The sequence below is a fragment of the Marmota flaviventris genome, chromosome 5 (assembly GCF_047511675.1).
Source record: "Marmota flaviventris isolate mMarFla1 chromosome 5, mMarFla1.hap1, whole genome shotgun sequence".
In the NCBI taxonomy this organism is placed as follows: Eukaryota; Metazoa; Chordata; class Mammalia; order Rodentia; family Sciuridae; genus Marmota; species Marmota flaviventris.
The window spans coordinates 58,629,019-58,638,109 of NC_092502.1; positions in this window are offsets into that span (position 1 = coordinate 58,629,019).

Consider the following 9,091-nt stretch of genomic DNA (forward strand, 5'->3'; position numbering starts at 1 on the left):
GATACCTGGTTCAGAGTAGGTACTGAATATATACATTAAATGAATGAATTACATACTTAACATGCTTCTATAAAAATAGAATTCAGTATGTTGACCATTTATATAAATAAAATAAGACATGCCATCACTCAATACCAGCAAATTGGCTCTAGTAGAGAATTGGGTTGAGCGTTGATCTGAGGAAAGCTTTTACCTGGTCCAACTTGGCTAGTCCAAGCCCTACATAGATGAAATCTGGTATATTTCTCAGCTGCAGAACAACTGTGTTCCTCTTTTAAAGAGCTCTCAGATATAGGAAGACATGGAAGATTGAAATGCTTCTATGTCCACATCCTGATAGATATGGACATTTTTCTCATACAGAATAAACAATTTATCTGGAAATATCTCCACTTGCTGAGCAAGATGGTCTACCAATGTCAAGTAGCTCTTATTGATTTTCTTAGAAGTTTCCTGTTCTTGTTAAACTATCTTAAAAACTGATTTCCCCCAATATATAGTGAAATGCATCTTATTAAAGCATATAGTATTGCTGTTCCAGCTAAAATTGCCAGTTGGCACAGTGCACCTTAGGGCTGATAAAACAAAATAATAATGTTTAATTTGATTTCTTAATCATGAAATGTATGTATAAAAACAGTAATATTTAGGTGAGAAATTAAATTATATAGAACAAACATTATTTAATAGCACGGTAGTTCATGTCACTTTTAATGTATTTACAACAATCTAGAAAGGCAAAAGGGAAAAATGATAATATAATGTCAAACCTAAGGCTTTCATTGAATTGAGAAACTCATGTAATAAATAGCTAAACAGTATGACAAGCTAACAGATATTTTGCTCATTAATAATGTCTCTGATTTTTCAATTGTTTCTTCATATTTTACAAAGTACATTTTTACACATCCACTCCTTAAATCTCCACAACTTTGTCCTGTGGGAGTTTTATTCTTATTTACCAGAAAACAATACAGCAGCTCCATGAGTCTGGGTTCCTACTTTAGATATATGACTTTCTCACCATCAAAAAATAGAGGCAGTATAGCTGATAGAGCTTTGATATTCTTAAAAAACTTTAAAAAGTTAAAGAGAAGAATTTTTATAAAATGATATTTCAAGAAAGTGAAAATAGAAAAATAAATTTTACCACATATGCTAAGTAATTATATTACAAAAAAGGAAAGTCAATGTGGGTGTTTAAGAAAATAATGCTATTACATTTAATATTAAGAAATTTACCATATAACTTCCCAATATTATCTTATTAGATTTCCTATTTATCCAAATTTAAATTCCTAATTATAGTAGTCTCTTTATTCTAGAATAAGAGATAAATGATAATCTTATAGAATTTCACAATAAAGCAAGTGTTGATCTTTCTATAGATCAAGAATTGATCATCTATTGAAGGGCATCTAGGTTGGCTCCACAATTTAGCTATTATATATTGTGATGCTACAAACATTGATCTGACTGTGTCCCTATAGTATGCTGTTTTTAAGTCCTTTGGATATAGACTGAGGAGTAGAATAGCTGGGTCAAATGGTGGTTCCATTCCCAGTTTTTCAAGGATTCTCCATACTGCTTTCATTTGGCTACACTAATTTGCAGTCCCACCAGCAATGTATGAATGTACCTTTTCCCCCACATCCTTGCCAACACTTATTGTTGTTTGTATTCTTAATAGCTGGCATTCTGACTGGAGTGAGAAGAAATCTTAGAGTAGTTTTGATTTACATTTCTCTAATTGCTAGAGATGTTGAACACTTTTTTATACATTTGTTAATTGATTGTATATCTTCTTCTGGGAAGTGTCTATTCAGTTCCCTGGCCCATTTATTAATTGGATTGTTTTTTTTTTTTTTTTGGTGTTAAGTTTTTTGTGTTCTTTATATATCCTTGAGATAAGTACTCTGATGTGCATGTGGTAAAAATGTGCTCCCAAGCTGTAGGCTCTCTGAGAAGAAGCTTTTTGATTTGAATCCATACTGATTCTTGACTTTATTTCTTGCACCCATAGGAGTCTTGTTAAGGAAGTTGGGGCCTAATCCAAAGATGGTGGAATCAGATGGACATCATTACCCTAAGTATATGTATGAAGACATGAACGGTGTGAGTCTACTTTGTGTACAACCAGAGAAATGAAAACCTGTGCTCTATATGTATACTATGAATTGAAATGCATTCAGCTATCATGTATAACAAGTTAGAATAAATAAATAATTTTTTTAAAAAGAATTGATCAGCTTTTTGTTTCAAGACTTTGCTGAAGAGAAGAGTGTTAGGGACATTTGAAAGCAATTGAAAGGATTTTGAGAAGGGAAGATAGAACTATCTACTTTATAGCAATGAGAAAATCATTTGCATCAGGAATGCTTATTCTGATTAACATAGACTAATAATATTGTATTAAAACTTATGGCTGTAACCACTTAAAAACTGGAAAAATGTATGAAAAAAAATGGTTTTAAAGACACTGAGCATCTGGCAATGAAGAACAATGCTCCCTGAGACATATGGAAATAAGAGGTGAGCACTATAGCTGTCCCAGCTCACAGACTAGAGAAATTTTTGAAACACAACAGAGCAAGAAAACTAGGAGGAATCTGGCAGTTTCCCTGAATTAAGGAGTTCATAATCAAGAGAGCACAATGTGGCTAGAGGTTGCAAGATATCAGAGAGGAGAGAGCTACTTAGAGAAAATTCTAAACTGTAGAGAGTATTTCTTAAATCTATAGGTAAATTGAGATCAGTGCATGCATGTGAGCAAAGTGCCCATGGCTGAGAAGAATCAACCAATATGGTAAGGAAAGAGTATTTAAAGTTCCCACAGTGGTGGGAATGCTTACTATTTCAACACCTAGAGTGGAAACCCTCATCATTTGTAGAGTATAATGTAGTCATAAAGGCTTTACTCCAGTGTTAAAACACAATTGACCATATACTATTCACTACTCTGTTTCTGCCCAGCAAAGATTTAAAACAAATTTAAAAAGGTAAAATTGTATCCATATATTTTAACAGCATGTCAAAATTGGCAATACTTAAAGGAATTGAAATGTATACTACAGGGAAACTCCACCAAGGAAACCAGCAGCCACCATCTTGGAGAGCTGAAGTAACCACCACCACTCTCCGACAGATTGCAACAATAAAACAGGTGTGTGTTACTCAGCTCAGCTCCCATACAGCGGGGAATTCGCATAAAATCTTTCCTAGGCTTTCCGGGGGTGGGATTATCAGAGCAAGCCTGCATAAAGACGCGGGGAAAACTAGAGACACCTGACCTTCAACTCCCCCTCCCATTAGCGGCGAAAAGGAAACCTGTCTAGCCAGCGCTGGGGGAGGGGCAAGCGGAAAAAATCAAAACAATAGAGTGTTGGGGTTCCCAATAGACACCCTCCACACCCAACAAACGGCAGGCCCAGAGTACAGTTTGAACTGCCGAGAGGCATCACTCAGGGGAAATCTGGTCTAGCAGGAGAAACCAGGACTAGCAGGAGAAACCAGGGGACTAGAGGCCAGACCTTCGCAACTGGGCGGCTAGAGATCGACCGCCCGCCGGCGACAGCTGGCCCACTGCCCGCGTGACTGGGCGGCTGGAAACCGCCTGCCGGCCGGCGACCTACCACCCACCAGCTGCCTGCGCGACTTGGCGGCTGGAGACCGCCCGCCTGCCGGCGACCGACTGCACGACTGGGCGGCTAGAGATCGCCCGCCCGCCGGTGACAGCCCACCCGCTCGTGTGACTAGGCGGCTGGAGACCGCCTGCCCGCCAGCGACCGGGAGCTGAAACCAACCAGAGACAGTCCAGTCCCACCCCCCCACCATTCGGACATCCCGGCAAGGAGCCTGGGGCCAGCCATAGCAGAGAGGTGATGTCACTGGAGCTTGGCCATCGGAATTCCTTCCCAGCGGATTCCACTTTAGCAGGCATAGTCTACCAACACAAAGGAGAGACAACAGAGATATACAAAACCAAAACAAATCTATAGAAGAGAGCAGAAACATAGCAATCAAATAGAGCTGGAAAGTAACGTGAATATCATGAAAAAACAAGGGAAAAAGGAGTACAAACAATGCAGGACAACTTAATTCTACAGGAGGACCTAGAAGCATCAGAAACAGGGATAGGGAAAGAACTCAAGGCATATCTAACTCAGATGGAAAGGAATATTAGAGAAGACATGAGGCAGCAAGTCCAAGCAATAAAAGTATATTTTGAAAATGAATTAAACAACAAATTCAAATGGCAAAGAACGAGCTTTACCAGGAGATTGAGATCTTAAAAAAAAATCAAACAGTAATCCTAGAAATGCAGGAAACTATAAACCAAATTAAAAACTCAAACGAGAATATTACAAATAGACTAGATCAAGTAGAAGTCAGAACATCAGATAATGAAGACAAAGTTTATCAACTTGAAAAGAATATAGTCAACATGGAAAAGATGCTTAAATCCCACGAGCAATCTATTCAAGAGATATGGGATGTCATAAAAAAACCAAATTTGAGAGTCATCAGGATAGAAGAAGGCATAGAGATTCAAACCAAAGAAATGGACAACATATTAAATGAAATAATTCTAGAAAACTTCCCAGAGATGAAAGATGAAATGGATTGCCAAATCCTGGAAGCCTACAGGACCCCAAACATTCAAAACCATAATAGACCAACTCCAAGACATATAATTATGAAGAGAGCCAACATACAGAACAAGGAGAGAATATTAAAAGCTAGGAGAGAAAGGAGGCAGATTACATTCAGGGGTAAACCAATTAGATTAACGACTGATTTTTCATCACAGACTTTGAAAGCGAGAAGATCCTGGAACAACATATTTCAAACGCTGAAAAATAATGGATTCCAACCAAGAATACTGTACCCAGCAAAATTAAGCTTCAGATTTGACAATGAAATTAAAATCTTTCACAATAAACAAAAGTTAAAAGAATTTGCAGCCAGAAAACCAGCACTGCAAAGCATTTTGGGCAAAATTCTACAAGAAGAGGAATGGAAAAATAGTGCCCAAAACTAACAGTGGGAGGTATCTCAGTAAAGGGGGAGGAAAATAACCAAAAAGTAAAAACTAGCCAAACTAAAATAAATAAATAAGTAAACATGACTGGAAGTACAAATCATATTTCAATTGTAACCTTAAATGTTAATGGCCTAAACTCACCAATCAAGAGACATAGGCTAGTAACCTGGATCAAAAAAACAAATCCAACAATATGCTGCCTTCAGGAGACTCATATGATAGGAAAAGACATACACAGGCTGAAGGTAAAAGGTTGGGAAAAATCATACAACTTGCATGGCCCTCGGAAGCAAGCAGGAGTGGCTATACTCATATCGAATAAAATCAACTTCAAACCTAAGTTAATCAAAAGGGATAAAGAAGGACACTATATACTGTTAAAAGGAACCATCCACCAACAAGACATAACAATTATCAATTTATATGCACCAAACAATGGTGCGGCAACGTTCATAAAACAAACTCTCCTCAAGTTCAAGAGTCAAATAGACTACAACACAATAATTATGGGTGACTTCAACACAACACTCTTGCCATTAGACAGATCCTCTAGACAAAAACTGAATAAAGAAACTATAGAACTCAACAGCACAATAAATAACCTAGACTTAACCAACATATATAGAATATATCAACCATCATCAAGTGGATACACGTTCTTCTCAGCAGCACATGGATCCTACTCAAAGATAGACCATATATTATGTCATAGGGCAACTCTTAGTAAATATAAAGTTGTGGAGATAATACCATGCACCATATTTAATCATAATGCAATGTAACTGGAAATCAATGGTAAAAGAAGGAAGGAAAAATCCTACATCACATGGAAAATGAACAATATGATACTGAATGATCAATGGGTTACAGAAGACATAAAGGAGGAGATAAAAAAAAATTCTTAGAGACAAATGACAATACAGACACAACATACTGGAATCTATGGGACACAATGAAAGCAGTTTTAAGAGGGAAATTCATTTCTTGGAGTTCTTTCCTCAAAAAAAGAAAAAAAAACAAATAAATAAACTCACACTACACCTCAAAAACCTAGAAAAGGAAGAGCAAAACAACAGCAAATGTAGTAGAAGACAAGAAATAATTAAAATTAGAGCAGAAATCAATGAAATTGAAAAAAAAACATTGAAAAAAATTGATAAAACTAAAAGTTGGTTCTTTGAAAAAATAAATAAGATCGACAGGCCCTTAGCCATGCTAACAAAGAGAAGAAAAGAGAAAACTCAAATTACTAACATATGGGATGAAAAAGGCAATATCACAACAGACACTACAGAAATACAGAAGATAATTAGAAAGTATTTTGAAACCCTATATTCCAATAAAATAGAAGATAGTGAAGATATCGATAAATTTCTTAAGTCATACGATCTGCCCAGATTGAGTCAGGAAGATACACACAATTTAAAAAGACCAATAACAAAGGAAGAAATAGAAGAAGCCATCAAAAGACTACCAACCAAAAAAAGCCCTGGACTGGATGGGTATACAGCGGAGTTCTACAAAACCTTGAAAGAAGAATTAATAGCAATACTTTTCAAGCTATTTCAAGAAATAGAAAAAGAAGGAGCTCTTCCAAATTCATTCTATGAGGTCAACATCACCCTGATCCTGAAACCAGACAAAGACACTTCAAAGAAAGAAAACTACAGACCAATATCTCTAATGAACTTGGATGCAAAAATTCTCAATAAAATCCTGGCAAATCGAATACAAAAGCATATCAAAAAAATTGTGCACCATGATCAAGTAGGATTCATCCCTGGGATGCAAGGCTGGTTCAATATATGGAAATCAATAAATGCTATTCACCACATCAATAGACTTAAAGACAAGAACCATATGATCATCTCGATAGATGTAGAAAAAGCATTTGACAAAGTACAGCATCCCTTTATGTTCAAAACACTAGAAAAACTAGGGATAACAGGAACTTACCTCAACATTGTAAAAGCTATATATGCTAAACCTCAGGCTAGCATCATCCTAAATGGAGAAAAACTGAAGGCATTCCCTCTAAAATCTGGAACAAGACAGGGATGCCCTCTATCACCACTTCTATTCAATTTAGTTCTTGAAATACTAGCCAGAGCAATTAGATAGACAAAAGAAATTAAAGGCATAAAAATAGGAAAAGAATAACTTAAATTATCGCTATGATAATATATTTAACAGACCAACAAGGGTCTACAAAGAAACTGCTAGAGTTAATAAATGAATTCAGCAAAGTGGCAGGATATAAAATCAACATGAATAAATCAAAGGCATTCCTGTATATCAGCAACAAAACTTCTGAAATGGAAATGAGGAAAACCACTCCATTCACAATATCCTCAAAGAAAATAAGATACTTGGGAATCAACCTAACAAAAGAGGTGAAAGATTTATATAATGAAAACTACAGAATCCTAAAGAGAGAGATAGAAGAAGATCTTAGAAGATGGAAAAATGTACCCTGTTCATGGATAGGCAGAACTAACATCATCAAAATGGCGATATTACCCAAAGTTCTCTATAGGTTTAATGCAATGCCAATCAAAATCCCAATGGTATTTCTTGTAGAAATAGAGAAAGCAATCACGAAATTCATATGGAAAAACAAAAGACCCAGAATAGCAAAAGCAATTCTAAGCAGGAAGTGTGAATCGGGAGGTATAGCGATACCAGAGTTCAAACTGTACTACAAAGCAATAGTAACAAAAACAGCATGGTACTGGTACCAAAACAGGCAGGTGGACCAATGGTATAGAAGAGAGGACACAGAAACCAATCCACAAAATGCCAACTTTCTTATATTTGATAAAGGGGCCAAAAACATGAAATGGAGGAAGGATAGCATCTTCAACAAATGGTGCTGGGAAAATTGGAAATCCATATGCAACAAAATGAAACTGAATCCCTTTCTCTCACCATGCACACAAGTTAACTCAAAATGGATCAAGGAGCTAGATATCAAATCAGAGACACTGCGTCTGATAGAAGAAAAAGTTGGCTACGATCTACATACTGTGGGGTCGGGCTCCAAATTCCTTAATAGGATGCCCATAGCCCAAGAGGTAATAACAAGAATAAACAAATGGGACTTACTTAAACCAAAAAGTTTTTTCTCAGCAAGAGAAACAATAAGAGAGGTAAATAGAGAGCCTACATCCTGGGAACAAATTTTTACCCCTCACACCTCAGATAGAGCCCTAATATCCATAATATACAAAGAACTCAAAAAATTAAACAATAAGATAACAAATAACCCAATCAACAAATGGGCCAAGGACCTGAACAGACACTTCTCAGAGGAGGACATACAATCAATCAACAAGTACATGAAAAAATGCTCACCATCTCTAGCAGTCAGAGAAATGCAAATCAAAACCACTCTAAGATACCATCTCACTCCAGTAAGATTGGCAGCCACTATGAAGTCAAACAATAATAAGTGTTGGCGAGGATGTGGGGAAATGGGTACACTTGTACACTGCTGGTGGGACTGCAAATTGGTGAGGCCAATTTGGAAAGCAGTATGGAGATTCCTGGGAAAGCTGGGAATGGATCCACCATTTGACCCAGCTATCGCCCTCCTCGGACTATTCCCTGAGGATCTTAAAAGAGCTCACTATAGGGATACTGCCACATCAATGATCATAGCGGCACAATTCACAATAGCTAGACTGTGGAACCAACCTAGATGCCCTTCAATAGATGAATGGATAAAAACAATGTGGCATCTATACACAATGGAGTATTATGCAGCACTAAAAAATCATAGAATTTGCAGGGAAATGGATGGCATTAGAGCAGATTATGCTAAGCGAAGCTAGCCAATCCTTAAAAAACAAATGCCAAATGTCTTCTTTGATATAAAGAGAGCAACTAAGAACAGAACAGGGAGGAAGAGAATGAGGAAAAGATTAACATTAAACAAAGATGAGTGGGGGGAGAGAAAGGGAGAGAGAAGGGAAAGAATATGGAAATGGTAGGAGACCCTCAATGTTACACAAAATTACATATAAGAGGTTTTGAGGGGAAAGGGGG